This window comes from Odocoileus virginianus, chromosome 8 (genome assembly GCF_023699985.2).
Source record: "Odocoileus virginianus isolate 20LAN1187 ecotype Illinois chromosome 8, Ovbor_1.2, whole genome shotgun sequence".
In the NCBI taxonomy this organism is placed as follows: domain Eukaryota; kingdom Metazoa; phylum Chordata; class Mammalia; order Artiodactyla; family Cervidae; genus Odocoileus; species Odocoileus virginianus.
Genome location: NC_069681.1, coordinates 18,533,650 through 18,550,699, shown reverse-complemented (window position 1 = coordinate 18,550,699; position 17,050 = coordinate 18,533,650). Strand labels below are relative to the sequence as shown.

Here is a 17,050-nt window from a genome sequence, read left to right as displayed (position 1 = left end):
ATGACCATGACCCTTGGAATGGGTCATTTTCCACTTAAAGCTACAGCAGCTTTCCTGTCATAATATCTTAAATGTGAAGCTTCTCTGTCCTTCAAAGATACTAGAGACATAAATTTAGAAATGATTTCTATGGAGTGATAATAACAATAGATACCTCCTACTGATAATGCCTCACCAGGATAAAGGAGAAAAACTTTCAGGTTAGACTTACAGTGTTTAGTACAAACTACTATGTATAAAATAAGTAAGCTACAAGGATATATTATAAAATGCAGGAAATATTTTATAATAACTCTAAATGAAGTATAGTTTATGAAAATACTGAATCACTATGTTACACCTGAAATTAATATAATATTGTAAACCAACTATAATTTAAAATAGATGTTAATATACTCTTTAGGTATAAATGATATTTCAGGTAATCACTGAAAATTGTCTCAGTTCAACCTTTTCCACTGCAATAAAGGAAATTTTAAGCTAGTGAGCTATACAGAAAACAAAATATGACATGATATAATATAAATATATAAAATGTATGTAAATAATATCTATAGCCTAAAGGTTTAAAGCTTAAGAGATCATATAAATCTTTAAAATTTTTTAGCTCATCTTATAATCTAATTTTCTCATTCCAGATCTCCTGGATCAAAGATATGGAATGAAGAACCATGATTTTACATGACTACATATAATATTTCATAACACACATGTAGTAAATTGCATGTTTTGTTTTATTAAACATAATGACCCAATGCACAAACTTCATGGATATACAGTCAATCCTCATTTCTCACGGATTCCATATTTGCAAATTCTTCTACTTGCTAAACTTTCTTTGTAAGCCCGAAAGCAATACAGCACTTTCACAGTTGTCTGAAGACATGAGAAGCAGTGAAAATTTTGCATTGCCTGACACACACATTCCCAGCTGGGGTCAAACAAGGTCACGCTCTGCCGTCTTGTTTCAATTCTTATGGTATAAACGAGTGTCCTTTTCAAGGTCAGCTAAGTGCCAGGTTTTCATATCGTTGCGCTTTTTGTTGGTAATTTCGCTGTGTAACATGGCCCCAAACATAGAGCTGAAGTGCCGTCTAGTGTTTCTAAGTGCGAGAAGGCTGTGATGCGGCTCCCAGAGGACAGATCAGTGTTAGATAAGTCGTTCACACCTCAGTTACAGCGCTGCTGGCTGTGAGTTCAATGCTAATGAATATAGTAAATAAGGCATCTAAACACAAATACACCTAAAACAAGGTTTTGTATTGATTCATGACAAAAATGTGACCACAGACTGGTAGGAACTGAATCCCATGTTTCCCCTAAAAACAATGGTTTAGTATTCACTAATTCAGCATTCAAAGTGACTTTACAGAACAGAACTCCCATGAATAACAAGAATCAATTGTATCGCATTTAAAATAAGTTCGTGTGTTACCAAAAATGCTCTCCAAAGTTTCCATGCTTCCCACCTTGAAAACTCAAGGACGGTGACTATGGAGTTCTCTTTCCAGGGACCCTAACTAAGAACTATTAAAATGGGTCTCTTTACACTGCTATGATAATGCTTCCCAAGAGGCAAGAGGCCAGGAGGAAAATCCTGACCAGTAACCCTGGGGGCCCGAACAAAGTTTCCTGCAAAGGGAAGTCCTCCCACCAGAGCTATCACAAGAAATCATGGGCAGCTCCCAGAGGCCGTATCCCACACAAAGTCACGGCAGCACTAAGGTGTATGTTCCATGGCCAGGTTATTACACCTGCATGGGGCAAGATGAGAAGGGACAGTCAAGAGGAGAACTGACAGGGTTGGAATGTGATCTGGGCAGAAGTCCAAAGGGAAGACTGTGTCAGGGCCAGGAGTCTCCTGAGACTTCAGAGGAGGGGATGGTGACCTCTGGCCTGAAGCGAAGGGAGCTGCTAAAGTGCTGAAATAGGGAGCGGACAATGCAGACAGATACCTGAGTAACCTCCAAGGGAGGCAGACGAATCACCTCCAAGGTCCCTTTCAGCCCCTCGGGTGTGTGATGACAGGGTAATGATAAGAAAGAACTGTGTCAGTTGACAGATCAGCTCTGTCAATTTTTATCTAAATTCTTGCTTGCCATCAGAATCCTTAAAAGAGAAACAAATGTCCTTTGCGGAACACAGTTTCCCCAGTCTCTAGTAGTACTGTAGTGTATGTTCAAAACATTGCATATGTTTTACACTATGTCTTTTTACTTTCTTAAGCTGTAAGAAAAAAAAAAAAGTTTTTTTAATGCCTGGTTCTGTCCAATTAGTCTTTTTTTAAAAATTACTTTCCTGGTGTCTCAGACAGTAAAGAATTTGCCTTCAATGTGGGAGATTCAGGTTCGATCTCTGGGTCAGGAAGATCTCCTGAAGAAGGAAATGGCAATCTATTCCAGTATTATTGCCTGGAGAATTCCATGGACAGAGAAGCCTGGCGGGGTCGGCTAACACTTTCACTTTCAGTCTCTTTTTTTACATTTTATTATAAACTCAATCAAACAAAAAGTAGAGAGGATCATCTAATAGATCCTTATGCACCCATCACCTAGCTTCAATTATTTTCAACATTTTAGCCCAGCTTTTTAATCTTCTTATTTGACTAACAGAGCTTTCATATATTTTCTCACTCAGCAAGCATTTACTGAGCAGCTGCCATGTCAGACACTTTTCAAGTCCTGGAGATACATGAGTGAAAAGAAGAAAACAAGCAAAAAGTACTTGCTTGTCAAGAGTTTACATCCCAGTCAGACGAATAGTAGTAGCTAATTTTACTGAGAGTGACAGGCCATCACTGTTTTGGACATTTGAATCCAATGACACAGGTGCTTTTATCATCCTCTTTTACTGAGGAGGAAATTGTAGCATAGAAAGGTTAGGTGATTTGCCGAAGGTCACACAGGTACCAAATGTAGTTGGGGTTGAGATTGGCTCTAGAGTCTGTGCTCTTAACCACCAAGCCTACAGCTTCTCCATGCCTCAGCAGGTCCTGCCTCTTTCAAAGGTCACTTCTCTGTAGAATCCTGGGCCTCTCTGACTTCTTCAGTATACCAAAAACTACAAGAACAAGGTAGACATTTGCTTCATAACCCTTTTTCCTCATTCATGTTGACTCGGTGGAATCTGGATTAACAAAACTGTGGCCATTTGTCCTTTGTTCATTCTACTTCCTCTTAAAAGAGATGTCTTTTGTAGATTCCAATTCAAATATTATAGCAAGTTAAAATTCTATCAAAACCCTACATTTTCTATCCTAATATTAAGAATAACTAACATTTATTGAGCCTTTGTGAGAGCCAGGCATTGGGCTGAGTTCCTTAGGTCCCTTCATATAGCCCTCGTAACAACTCTACAAGATAAATATCATTATCCTTATGCTGCAGATGAAGAAATGGAGGCACAAACAGATTGTATAACCTACCCGAGTTCTCCTGACTAGAAAGAGGCAGAACCAGAATGTGACTTTATCCCACATTCTTAAACACACTACTCCACCTCTACCTTAGAGGAATTCTCTATACTATAAAATCTGAACTCTTCTGATGGTTCAGCAAAATATTTTACATGTATCATATAATACTATTTTTCAAAACAAAGATTTTCAGCTTTTTATTGTACCACCGTACATTGCAAATTGCATTTAAAACTCTAGTTAGTTCTCCAAAGGGTCCTGGGAGTATTAATATTCTGATTAATTAGCTCATCCTATTTTATCATTCAAGACTGGGGTAAACTAACAGAACAGGGTTTTATGACTAAGCCAAACTCTCATATTAAAGGTATCTGTAGAGATAGCAAAGGGACCCAGAAACAGGACAGAAATCACGTATGAAGGAAAACATTCAATAAGGCAGGCCCTATTTCAAGCCATAAATCACCAAATAAAAAACAGTAAGTAATTGGTGTGCTCAGTTGTGTCCGACTCTCTACGACCCCATGGACCATAGCCTGCCAGGCTCCTCTGCCCGTGGGAGTTTCCTGGGAAGAATACTGGAGTGGGTTGTCATTTCCTTCTCCAGGGGATCTTCCCAACCCAGGGATCGAACCCAAGTCTCTTGGGTCTCCTGCATTGCAGATGGATTCTTTACCACTAAGCCACCAGGGAAGCCCAGGGTGATGTTGACATTGGTTCAATTCATTAGTTTTTAAGTCGTGTGCAAATAAATCAGACTCTGCTTTCGAAAAGTAGTCCTGAAATCCAACAGCAAGCTATTTGTTACTAGCAAGGTGGAGTTCCTTAAAATGTTTCACTGAAAAAAAAAAAAATGTTTCACTGAGTAACAGAAACCTCCCTAACCTCCACTCAAAATTAAATGCATCTATTGGATGCTCTTATACTTCTCTGCATGTCTAGCAGATCTGTACCCATCTTATCATATAGTAATAATTTGTCTACATGCCTTCCCAAGAAAACTATAAGCTCCATGAAGATAACTATTTCTAGATCATGTTCACTGCCATATTCTAGTGCATAGCATGGAGCCACAGTAATGAAAGACAGGTCAAATAAGTTTCATTGAAAAGAGAGAATGAGGGAGTGAGTGAGTGAACGAATGAAACAGGCACTCTAGTACTAGAGAGGGAATGAGGGCTATCCAATTCATTCTGGCACCAGGAAATTCACAAGGAAATTCAAGTACACACTTGTTGTATACACTCAATCAGAATTTCCACACCCAGGAGTTCTCACTAATGTTCTATAACTCTTTTTCCTTTCTTCTTTCTAGTTTCTGTCTTGAGTTCATATGCTTTAGTTTAAAAATATGTTTTATCTATACCACCTTAATTCTTCTCTATAAGTTAGTCACTCAGTCAGGCCTGACTCTTTGCAACCTTATGGACTATAGCCCACCAGGCTCCTCTGTCCATGGGATTCTCCAGACAAGACCACTGGGGTGGGTTGCCATTCCCTTCTCCAGGGGATCTTCCCAACCCCAGGGACTGAACTCGGGTCTCCTGCACTGCAGGCAGATTCTTTCCTGTCTGGGCCACCAGGGAAACCCTAAGTTAATAAATAAACTACAAATACTCCACATTAACTTGTGATTTGCCTACTAGAGAATTCCTATGCATAAAGAAATGTTTCAAATTCTTATTTCTGGCTAAATACCAGTGTATTATTTTTACTTTCCCAGAAAATTACCTTTAAGCTGTTGAATTTTTCACATATGCTTAGATGATTTGCACACTGATGATTTCGGAATTACATTGACCCTCAGTTAACTCTTTTCTACCTAAAATTAAATTTTGCAGCTACCCTAAAATGTTTGGAAATTCAATGCCCCCAAGGACTTTGCAATTCAAGTCATAACACAAAGGCTTAACATTTATAGAGTCTCTCTCTAATTTTCCAGAACTATTTTGTATAAATGGAGTGAAAAAAAGAGGAAAGGAAGAGAAAAGCTGATGGAATGCTGTCAGAATCACACTTTCCTGACATTTCTCGATGTTACCAGCATCTCCTTTTCATTCCTTTAAGCGTAGTCACAGGACTCTGAAGTTGCACCAAAGCTGTTAGAGAGGGCTCTGGGCTGGAGTCAGATCTCCTTTTCAGTGACTCAGCCTGGCCCAGGCTCAGGTAGAAACCTCCCTCACAGCCAGGAGATGAAAACTCACCTGGCTCAGGTGCTATTACTCCAGCTATCTCTAGCTGACACTGGTCCTTTGGACCATGAATCTACAATATCTGTCATTCCTGCTATTTTGCAGGTTGCCAATAATAGGCTCATCAGTTGGGACCCAGGTCTGAACACAAACCTGTGAACAAGGTCATTTGAATTTGAGGATGTCACATAGTGAATGGGTGATGTGCTCAGAATCTGAGACTGGGGTCCTAATCCCAGTTTTACAGGACTCTGGTTTCCTCCCTTGTAGGCTAAGAATACCTACCCTGCCAACTTTACCCATACATTGTGAAAACAAATCAGCAGATGACTTGGTGCTTTGAAAAGTTAAAGAACCTTAAAAATGAACACACTACAATGTGGTACCCTCCAACATCCTCTCTCTTCACCTCATTTGGGGTTTCTCTTGCTGATCCCCCAAACCAACCCCGAAGAAGCCCTCTTAGACCATGAAGGACAAAGCCTTTCTTCAGCACCAATTCTATGACTTCCCAGGGTGTAACTGGGAAGGAGAAAAATCCCCTACTATGTTAGTGGCCTATTCCTCTTCCTTTTCCTCCCTCCCAACAAAAAGAAAAATAGTAATAACTACAACTACTACTATTTAGCCTTATATCAAGCATTTGACTCGCACTGTTTCATTTTATAGCCACAAAACCCACTTTAATAAGAGTCAGAAGCCCCATTTTAAGTACTAGAATCATTTTACCAATTACTGGTCATTTATCAGTAACTATCAGGAGCCCCGTTTTAGTGATGAGACAGAAAATGAGCTTAAAGAACCAGCCCCACTGAAATATCTTCAGGACTTCCCAATCCCAGTATTGGCGAGGAAGAAATCCCTTCATGTCAGAACTTCAGGAGTTGTAGCACACGGATCAGAAAGATCATTTTTGTTTGAGGACTGGAAGATTCGTGTTTCTGAATCATACTTTCAGCCTTCCTTCAGGGAACATCTATGAACACAAGGTATCTCCAGAGTTCTCCCAAGTCACTCTCAGATCAGAGAGCCCTGGATTCCAAAACAAAAGTACACAGTGCGATTTAAAAAAAGGAGGGGCACATGAGAAGGACGCTTGTCCCAGGGAGCACAAACAAGCTTTCCCTCCACCACCAGGCATATTTACAAGTGACCACAAAAATTGTGATTTAACGGTCCAGCATGTGGTATAAAATGTCAGCAACTTTCACAGTTTTGAAAACTGGTGCAAATAGAGAAGCAGAGAAAGAAGTCTGCTCTTTACACCCACACAGTACTGTACACTTGATTTGAGCGCCCCGAAAATTCCCCTGAGCATTTTTATCGTTACGTATCATTTGTATCACTCCACAGTTTAGTCAGCCAAACCATATCCTTTTCCAGCTTTAGATAAATTGCCTTTTGACAAACTGCACACAGACAAAATATCATGAAGTCCCCAAGTTGTAATCTTTACCCTGTTTTTCTACCGAGATGAGTAAGATTTTCCTATTTAAAGTACATAAGCACCAGATGTATATAACAAGTGAGTATCATCTTTAGCAAGTTTATTCACTCTTTCTTGCAGTGTATTTGAGTTTTATCACTACTTTTCCAAGATTATGGTACCTGCAAAATGTAATATAGAAAATTACTGTACAAGGATATAATGGTTTGCAAAAAGAAGTGGTCACTCAACTTTTCTAACTCTCATTACGATGGATAAAGCTTTAGATGTATTTGGGGGGGGAAAATGGAAATCATCAAAAAAGTGCAAGATGCTTTGTCACTTTCACCAAATTTATCATCAATATTTAAATAAATCTTTTAATATACTATAGAGAAGCCAAACTTTATAAAACACTACAAAATGTTTAAGTATAATTCATCTTAGCCAAAGTCAAATAAAAGCTCACTTTGCTGTTGCTGTAACAAAGCCATGTTTATTTTGAAGAGAATACAGTAATACCTTATTCATCTAGCTAACCTTAAACTTAGGTTCAATGGCCATCCAAGAAAATACTTAAGATTAAGATTAGATAAAGAAAAACTGCACACAGTTCCCAGTGGCACTAAGCCTTTTAAGATCATTAACACATCAAAAAGGCCTTTGTCTATAAATACGTGGATGCAGCACTTTGCCAGGCTAATGAAACTGTTGCGCTATTCAACACACACACCACACACAAATATACATACTTGGAAAGACCATTAGTCAAATTAACCAGTGATTACTCCAAGAAGAGCAGTAGAAACATAACTCTGTTACCTGGTGTACATGGCAAGATCTGATTTTGGTCATGGATACTGATGGGTATATAGGCTTCTCCTGTGGCTCAGATGGTAAAGAATCCACCTGTAATGCAGAAGACCTGGGTTTGATTCCTAGGTTGGGAAGATCCCCTGGAGAAGGGAATGGCTACCTATTCCAGTATTCTTGCCTGCAAAATCACATGGATAGAGGAACTGGGCAGCCTATAGTCCATGGAGTGGCCAAGAGTCAGAAACACAACTGAGTTACTAACACAACAACTGATGGGTATTTAACCCTCATGTAAATTTCTTACATGAGAATTGTAAAAATGCTTGACTCTGAGAATAAGTTAGAGGCAACAGTGTTGAACATTTTTAACATCTCGGTTTTGTTTTTATGTTTTTTTCATAAATGTCCTACTTGAAATTAATATACTACGCCTTGAAATTAGTGCTACACAAGTTGGCGCATTTATATTCACATTCTAAAATATACGAGTTTTACTTTCAGTTTTTACCTAATGAAACGTGTTTCTTCATCAATACACATTAATTCACACAATCCTCTACAAAGCTAAGTGCTTTCAAAATGATTGTACTCTATATTTGTAGAGCACCTCAGAGTTTCCAATCACTTTCATGCACTTTATCTCATTTAACAGTGAATAACTACCATGGGAGTGAGAAACATAGCTTCACTGACCCGTCTTTACCAAGGAAACAAGCTCAGAGAAGCCAGTGTCTGAGCCGATATCACAGAACTAATTAGTGACACAACTAGAACTGGAATCCAGGCCTTCTGGGTTTTCCCTCGACATGCCACCCACACACAGCACAACAAAATTACAACCATAAAATTCATCATGCAGAAACTATTTCTACTATGCCTTCGTTCGTTCAACAGAGTCTATTTACTACCTACATGTGCCAGACACTGAACTAGAAAGATAGATAAAAGCTCGACACCACTGCAAGCTTTTCCAGAAGTTTTGTCTGACTCTTTTCCTTCTTCTTCTCGCCAGGGTAGCCTGGGCTTTCCCCCCTTAACCTGTCCAAAATAAACACGGCAATGGCTACAAGTCACAGCATGCAACTGTGGGCACTGTGATAAAGGCATCTCCAAGTCCATGTGAGGGAAAGTTTCTGAGACCTTCCTCAAATTTTCAGTCTCCTGAACACTTGGGTTAAAGCAGGGAGGCGCGACTCTAAGCTGTTTGAAAAATACGATTCTGTGCCAGGGGAACATGCTATATTTAATGTCCCACTGATTTTTGTCCCCACCATATCTACGGCTAGATCACCGAGGTGAGTCGGTAACCTCCCTCTAGCGACTATCTACCACTCCAACTGCATGTGATTCACTGAATCCCCCACCCACTCACCTCGGTCTGCACGTCTAACCAGGATTCTTTAGGGAGGTGCTTTCTGGAGACCTGAGAGAACCATAATTTCTTCTACAAAATGTCTCCTTGCAATGCTATCATTCAAGTTTTATTCTTTTTCATTAAACGTGCTTCTCGCCATTCAGTTTGTTTTTCAAATGTGAGTGCTGCCAGAAAAATGACTGTGGGAAGTTTCTATTGCCCTAATGTGAATTTGATGACTATGAGCTTTCTAGAAAGGTGGGAGGAACTGGCAACCACATGTAACTGGGGTCTTGAGAAAGGAGCTGCATAGAACATTCAGAGGCAGGGAGGAGAAAAACAAGTGAAGGACACAGCTCCCCAACAGTTGTGCCAAAAGGAGCTCTGAAATAAGAGGTCTATCACTGGCTCCTGAAGACAGTATAGCCATAGGGCAGTTTTTCTGCCTTTGGTCCTTTTTTAATAAAAATAAATTTTTTAATGTAAAAATAGAACTCTGGTTTCTAAGAAGAAAATGGATAAATTATTTTGAGTATGAAAGCTTCTAGCTGCCTCTAAGAAATTTCTTCCCGAGTATATCACCAAATCATCAAATAAATCATCATTCCCCCAAAACCTCCTCAAACACTTCCTGATAAATGGTCAGTTTTTCTACAAATCCACCATTTAGTCTAAGTGAGTGGGAACCTCTCTCTACATTCTGTCTTTTTACCCATATCTAATCTATCACTGAATGTTGACAATGTCTCTCTCCAAACCAAGCAATTCGTTTTATCCCGTGACTCCATTCCTTCCCATTGCACCCCTGGATTACAGCAGTGACCTGGGGCCTGGATTACCTGCCTGGAGTCCAGTGGTTCTCCACTTTGGTTTAACCCTAGAGAAAGTTTTAAAATACAAAGCCTGTGGTTCACTCACAGAGATTCTGATGTTACTGGTCTGTGGTACAACCTGGGCATTAGAGGGTTTTATTTGTTTGTTTTTCTTTATTGTGATAAAATAAACTTAATATAAAATGTACTATTTTAATTATTTGTAAGTGTATAGTTCAATAATGTTAAGTATATTTAGACTGTGTGCAACCAATCTCCAGAATTCTTTTCATCTTACAAAACTAAAATTCACCACCTTATTAAACCATAACTCCCCATTCTCCCCTCTTCTAGCCTGTGGCAATCACTATTCTACTTTCTGTCTATGTACCTCATACAAGAGGAATCACACAGTATTTGTCTTTTTGTGACTGGCTTGTTTCATTCAGCACAATGTCCTTGAGGTTCATCAAGTTGTAGGCTGACTAATGTTCTATGATATGCCCCTCTGTCCATGGGATTTCCCAGGCAAAAACACTGGGGTGGGTTGCCATTTCCTCCTCCAGGGGATCTTCCCAACACATGTCTCTTACATCTCCTGCATTGGCAGGCAGGTTCTTTACCACTAGCACCACATGGGAAGCCCATGTCTATCCTAGAAGGCAATGGCACCTCACTCTAGTACTCTTGCCTAGAAAATCCCATGGACAGAGGAGCCTGGTAGGCTGCCATCCATTGGGTCGCTAAGAGTCGGATACAACTGAGTGATGTCCTTTTCACTTTTCACTTTCATGCATTGGAGGAGGAAATGGCAACCCACTCCAGTGTTGTTGCCTGGAGAATCCCAGGCAAGGTGGAGCCTGGTGGGCTGCCGTCTATGGGGTCGCATAGAGTCGGACACAATTGACGCGACTTAGCAGCAGGAGCAGCATCCATTGATGGACACTTAGATTTGTCTCCCCATCTTGGATATTATGAATAATGCTGCTAACTGCGCAAACCTGTCACTGGCAAAGCCCATTAACCATTCCTGGAAAATAAAAAGAGAATCTGGGTGACTAATAAAGTCGAACCTTTCTTTCCTTTGGGCTTAGTCTAGTTTCATTTGCTCATAGGCCGCCACATGCAGAGGATTTGAACTTGGCACTTCAGAAGAGAGTTCCTGAGGCAAAATGGCTGCACCCACATCTCAGCGGGGCAGGCGCGAGCAGAAACCACTCGGGACAGTGCAATTCAAGATGGCGGTGGTGGGCCGTGTGCAGAGATGCTGCCCCAGCACTGGGTCCAGAGCCAAGAGCAGTGCCTGCCTCACGAGAATCCCCACCTTTCCCACTGACGAGACTCTATAAAGCAACCTGGCCCACAGTCTGGCAGGGAAAGCATGTTCTCTAGAACACAAGCATGTACCCCTCCACTCTTGGCTCAAAGAATCAAGCTTTCCTTTGCTTCTGAATCATATGCAAAGACTACACCATTTTATATGAGGGACTTGAGCACCTGAGGATTTAATACCCTCAGGGGTCCTGGACCAATGCACAGTACTGAGATACATACACACAGTTAGGGGTGTGTGTGTGTGTGTGTGTGTGTGTGTGTCAACTATTACACATATATCAAATTCTAAAATTTTTCCAAGACATTGTCTTCTTATTTGAGGGGTCTCCTTGCCAGGACCCATAGCCATGTTGACTGTGTCGTCTGGGTCACTCAACACTGTCCATCCATCTGGCAAAGACTAGGACTGGGTCCAGAGCCAACTCAAATAAAAGTCTGTGTCACATTTCCTGGCCACTCCACATACCCGGACCCATCACTAGATCCCATGCGGCGGAGGCACTGTGCTCTCACGTATTTATAGACAAAGGGAGCTGAAACCCAGTCTAAAGTCACACGACAAGTCAGTGTCTCAGCCTGCTGTCCTGCCTGAGACAACTGCTCTTGTCCACGGCTCTCCTGGCATGCATTCCCCCAGCTCCTGCTCTCTTGGTAATCTAAGCCCTAAAGGAAATGGGAGCCCCAAGCCCTCTTCCCAGGACACTTGTCATTCAGAGAAGAAGAAAGGATGCACATAATGAAAACAGACAGGAACACAAATTGTTTTAAATATGTAACCATATACAAAACCAGCTGCAGCTGGTGCACAAGGGCTGTGGGCGGCTGATGGAGGAAGGGGTGGGGCTGCCCAGGAAGAGGTGGGCTCTGAGCAGAAGAGGGTGAGGGGACAGGGAGAGAGGGCCGGTGCCAGAAAAATGACTGTCATGTAGGAAAGTTCCAAAGTTTGAGAACATGGAGAAAAGAGGTCTGGGAGCCAGAAGGGGCCATCTTACCAGAGTACATGATAATACAGGAAAATACAGGTAATCGGCAAAGGTTACAAATCTATAAATGGACTTGTAGGTTGTTTTTTGTTTTTTTTTTTTCCTCTAGAGGCAACCAGATACCAAGGACACAGCAGCTTCCCTCGGGAGTGTACTGGGCCTCAGTTCCCCTATGAGCTCTGCACACCCACCCCCACTACCTCATTTTCTCCTAGAGTGACCTGTGGTGAGGCCATAATTTGAAGAAACGCTTCAGTGTAGTAAATAATAGGGTAATGATAGAAAGGATCTGAAAAGTGCCAGAACAACCTTACATGAAAGAGAATTTTGATTGATTCAAATATCTCAATAGGGCAAGAAAGCAGGTCACTTCAAAGGTATTGTTCCCTCTCTTTTAACTCTCCACTAACATTCTGAAAGACCAGATGAAGTTCTCAACAGGACCCTGCATGTCCCCTTCCTAAAATTCTTCCCATTTGTGGCTGTTTGTTTTCTGACTATCTTGCTACTAGACAGTAAGTTCTTCCAGGGTAAGAACCACATCTGTCTTCTTATTCAAATCCCAGCAGGTTCCACAAAACTGGCTTATCATAAGTGCTCCATAAATATTTGTTAATTGTCTTCCTGGAGAACTGTGGAAATCTGAGTAAGTTACACCCCCTCTTTGAGTCTCAGTTTCCTCATTTATCAACTCACAGGTTTAAATTAGCTCTACAGTAAAAAAAAAAAAAAAAAAAAATCTAACCATTCTTGTGGTTAGCATTTCCCGAAAGGAAATGGGCTGCCATGAGGCATACCCAATGCAGGGCAGAAACAGAGGTCCTATCTCAACCTCCACTGTGCATCCCTGGTCCCCAACACTGATCTCAAGGGGAAACCTGAGGTGGGGGCTGGAGGAAAGGCTGAGGATGTACACAGGGACAAGATTCGATGGGAAACAACTGACCTGGAGCTTAGAAGACCTGATTCTAGTTCTGGGTCCACTAGTCTCACTTGGGACCCAGAGAAAGTCACTGTGGGCTTCCCATTGCTAATCCGTAAAATAACTGGGTAGGCACCAAGGGCAGTTCCCTTCAGATTAAAGATCTTTTTGTTTTTCTCTTCGAAGCCAAAGGTTGCTCAGCCAGAGCTGGGCTCACCATAAAAGAGACTTGAGCCCAATATTATTGCTAATATTCCCCTGATCTGTGGTCCTTCAGATCTGCACAGTTTCTTAGGTGTATGGATGGGAGATGGAATCAACAAAAAGGAAAGAGATTCAGTTTCCCCTAACCTAACCCATATCAGGCTACCGGGGGGAAAAAAATGTAAAGGCTATCAGTAGGAAAATTTGGAGCATCAGTATAATCCCTCCCCAAGTTAGAATAACTGCATTTTTTTCAGTTTCTGCATCTGTGTTGTCACTGGGGAGTTAGCTGGCTGTGTCTGTGTTTTAACATCTGTCAGCTAAATCAGAGACTTAACTGCAAAAATCGTAGGGCTCAGAAGCACCATGTGGTTTTGACACTCCCTGGATGACACAAGGTCAAGAAAGCAATAAATGAATTGCCATGAGACCCAATATAACATTTTCATCAGTAACACAGCCCTTGTTCCAAAAAGCCTTTGCTCCAAAAAGAAAGAACTTGTACCCATTTTCCCCAGAACCATATTTGGACATTTTAAAGGAGCAAACCATAACAAACTAGAAGCATCTGAGGCAAACAACTGGCTTTCTATTTAAAGAATGTCATGTCTCTCAACATAACAAGACTGACACTGTCCACCTACTCCAGGTATGAATAGTATCGCCTTGAAACAAGATAGTGATACATGTGCTTTGCCATCTGCTAAACAAAATCCTAGCTGTGTGGGCATCTATTCATGTAGAACTGCTTCCTAAGTTCTATCACTTTAACCAAAGGTTTCTCTTTGAACATACTTTGTTTTGCAGATAAAGAAACTGAGCTAGGAGGTAGTGGAGTGATAGGCGAGCTCAAACAGCCTGATTTATACTAACACCAGGATTTGACATTACAGAATTCTCAAGATTTCATAGAAAAACTGAATTACCAAATCACTCTCCCCTGCACAAAGCACAAGTGTGGTATCAATGTTTCAGAAGACCAGGTGGCCCACCAGCAAGTCCACAGAATGTGTCTTTCACTGGGGCTGGGGAGCATCTCCTCTCCTAAAGGGGTCCAAATTTTTATTACCTACTAATTCCAAGCAAGATTTCTCAACTATAGTTGTGATCATTGAAGCCCCCTGTGGAAAGAACAGTCCATGAATTTCTATACTGCCTTTCCACTTAAGCTTCTTTTTCAAATTAACGTTTGCTTAAGTGAGAGTTTCTGAGCTCCTTTGCTTTTCACAAGTTTTGAACTCCACACCCAATAGCCACATGCAGCGGAAGGCCTCAACTGAACCCTTGTCTGTACTAACCAGATGCATGAATGCTCTCTTGTGCTTCCCTTAGACATCAGCTGAAGCTCATTTGATATGTAACTGTTAAGATTTAGTTCTTACTACGGTGCATCCACTGTTGTAAGTTCTTTACATGAAATACCTTATTTAATCCTCAAAACAACCTTACGAATTAAGTACCATTTTGTCATCCCATTTTACAAATATGGAAACCAGAGGCACAGAGAAGTTAACTCATTACCGACTAGGGGATTTGGGCAGAAACTAATCCCTGTGTCCATGGGGATTCTCCAGGTAAGAATACTGGAGTGGGTTGCCATGCACTCCTCCAGAGGATCTTCCCGACCCAGGGATCGAACCTGTGTCTCTTATGTCTCCTGCATTGGCAGGCAGGCTCTTTACCACTAGCACCACCTGGGAAACCCACAACTTAGCACGTACATGTGACACCTGTGGCCAGTGATTTTTATTTTGGCCAGCCAAAAAACAATTCTGTTATTTCACTAACACTTTGCAGATTATTACATTCAATAACTAAACCTGAAATACCTGAAAAATCTTCTGATTTTCATGAAATATTGTCTTCAGTCCACTCTTCTGTAGAAGCAAAGGAGCATTCTTCAGCATCATGAATTTCATTTTCACTTTCCATATCAGAATCCATCACTAACGTTTTTTGTCTTTTTTGTGGTCTAATATCCACATTGTCTGAATCAGAACTATATTCTAAAGAACTACCATCTTCTGAGACACTAGTATATATGTCACTCGAGCAGTCAGAGGAAGTATCTGCTTAAAATTCACCAAAAAAATTCTTCTCCACTCAAAATTTCATGATGCATCATTTTTGAAAATTTTATGTATATAATATATGCAAGGTTGGAACAAAAACCTAATGGAGCAAACTGTGAATGATAATGACAATCATAAATTGTATACTGAACCTTTGACCAATTTTAAGCACTGCACAGTGATTTTAACTGTATGACTCTCTAGAAACACAGATTTTTCTCCAGTCAATAATTATCGGATGACAAAAGACACACTAATACATCCCCAGTCAATAATGTGTTAGTCAAAGCCAAGTAACCCAACAAGCTAGTAACTGATGGAGTCAGGATTTGAACTCAGGCTTTTCTGCACTAGTAAGCAAGCTTCATGAGAACAGACTCTGCTTTATTCACTGCTGTATTCTCAGCCATCTCCATAGTACTTGAAATATAGCATGTGCTCAATAAATATTTATTGAATGACTACACCAAACATCCTCCACAAACCAAGAGAATGACCCAGCATCACAGGCACCAGCTTGAACCAAGAGAAAATTGCTTAGAGCAGCATTTTGCACAAAAATTCTTCATGCAACCCCTGGGCTTTGTATAAAGAATGCAAAGCCCATTGTGAGTGTCTGAGAAAAGCTGGGAGAAAGCCATCTGACCTATTTTGTTCAAGCTGCTCTCCAAGCCCCCCTTCTCCCTGGCCACCCTGATTTGGTCACTGCTGAAACTGGGTCAGTGTCAAAACACCACAGTCAGCTTACAACGCTTTCACCATTAAAGGTTACTCTATCATCTGCACAGTAAAGAAAAAAACTACCACTCCAAATCACAATGCCAGAACCTCCTTTAGGTCTGGCTACAGACTCATGTTAAGACACAGACTTAGAGTTTGCCTCTAGCGTATCACAAAATAACCCTTCCAGAAACGGATGGAAGCCTGTGAGGTCTCCAACTCCTCCACTCCCTGCCTCTCATCAGAGGTCCACCTAGCTCCTGTCCTCTGCTATTCTCCCAGGCTCCTTCCTAAATTAAAATTTTGGATTACCCAGACTCTAATGCCTATTTAAAATAAAACCCAAATTACTACCTTATGTTTGGGGCAAGTCAACACTCCGTCTGGCATCTCTCATTTCTGTGTGAGATTCGAACAAACCCACCCGGCACAAGTGGAAAATTGGTCTTGCATCACATACACTGTTGGGATCACCACATTTGGAATTCTAGGTTTATTCTCCCACAGAGTCAAATTTAGCCGAACCCTCGAGAACAGCTCTGTGCACTCTGACATTAAAAGTAATATTTGCTAAAAAGCGTGGGGGGTTTGCAGGCAACTTGAGCTGCAGCAAGAGGCATGTTATTACTGACTTAACTCCTACATGGGTTCCATCTTAGTCATCAGGCACATGGCCGGGTTTCACAACCTCCCCCTTTGTTTCACTCCAACCTCAGAGGACCCAGGTAGGTTTTGTGCAGTTGGTGTTTTGTTTCGTGACATCCAAAGAGTAAGCCATAGCAGTTATAGTATTTTTTAA

At 41.0% G+C, this 17,050-nt stretch overlaps 1 long non-coding RNA gene across 1 annotated transcript in view; it reads right to left on the bottom strand.

Annotated features, from left to right (window-relative positions):
- The window catches only part of LOC139036216 (uncharacterized), a 211,846-nt gene extending 202,518 nt beyond the window's left edge, over window positions 1-9,328 (bottom strand). The window contains exons 1-2 of the long non-coding RNA XR_011488919.1: window positions 9,222-9,328; window positions 7,856-7,942 (exon numbers count right to left, since the gene is read on the bottom strand). This is a non-coding gene — a long non-coding RNA (uncharacterized lncRNA). The remainder of the gene's footprint in view (window positions 1-7,855; window positions 7,943-9,221) is intronic.
- Window positions 9,329-17,050: the final 7,722 nt, after the last annotated feature.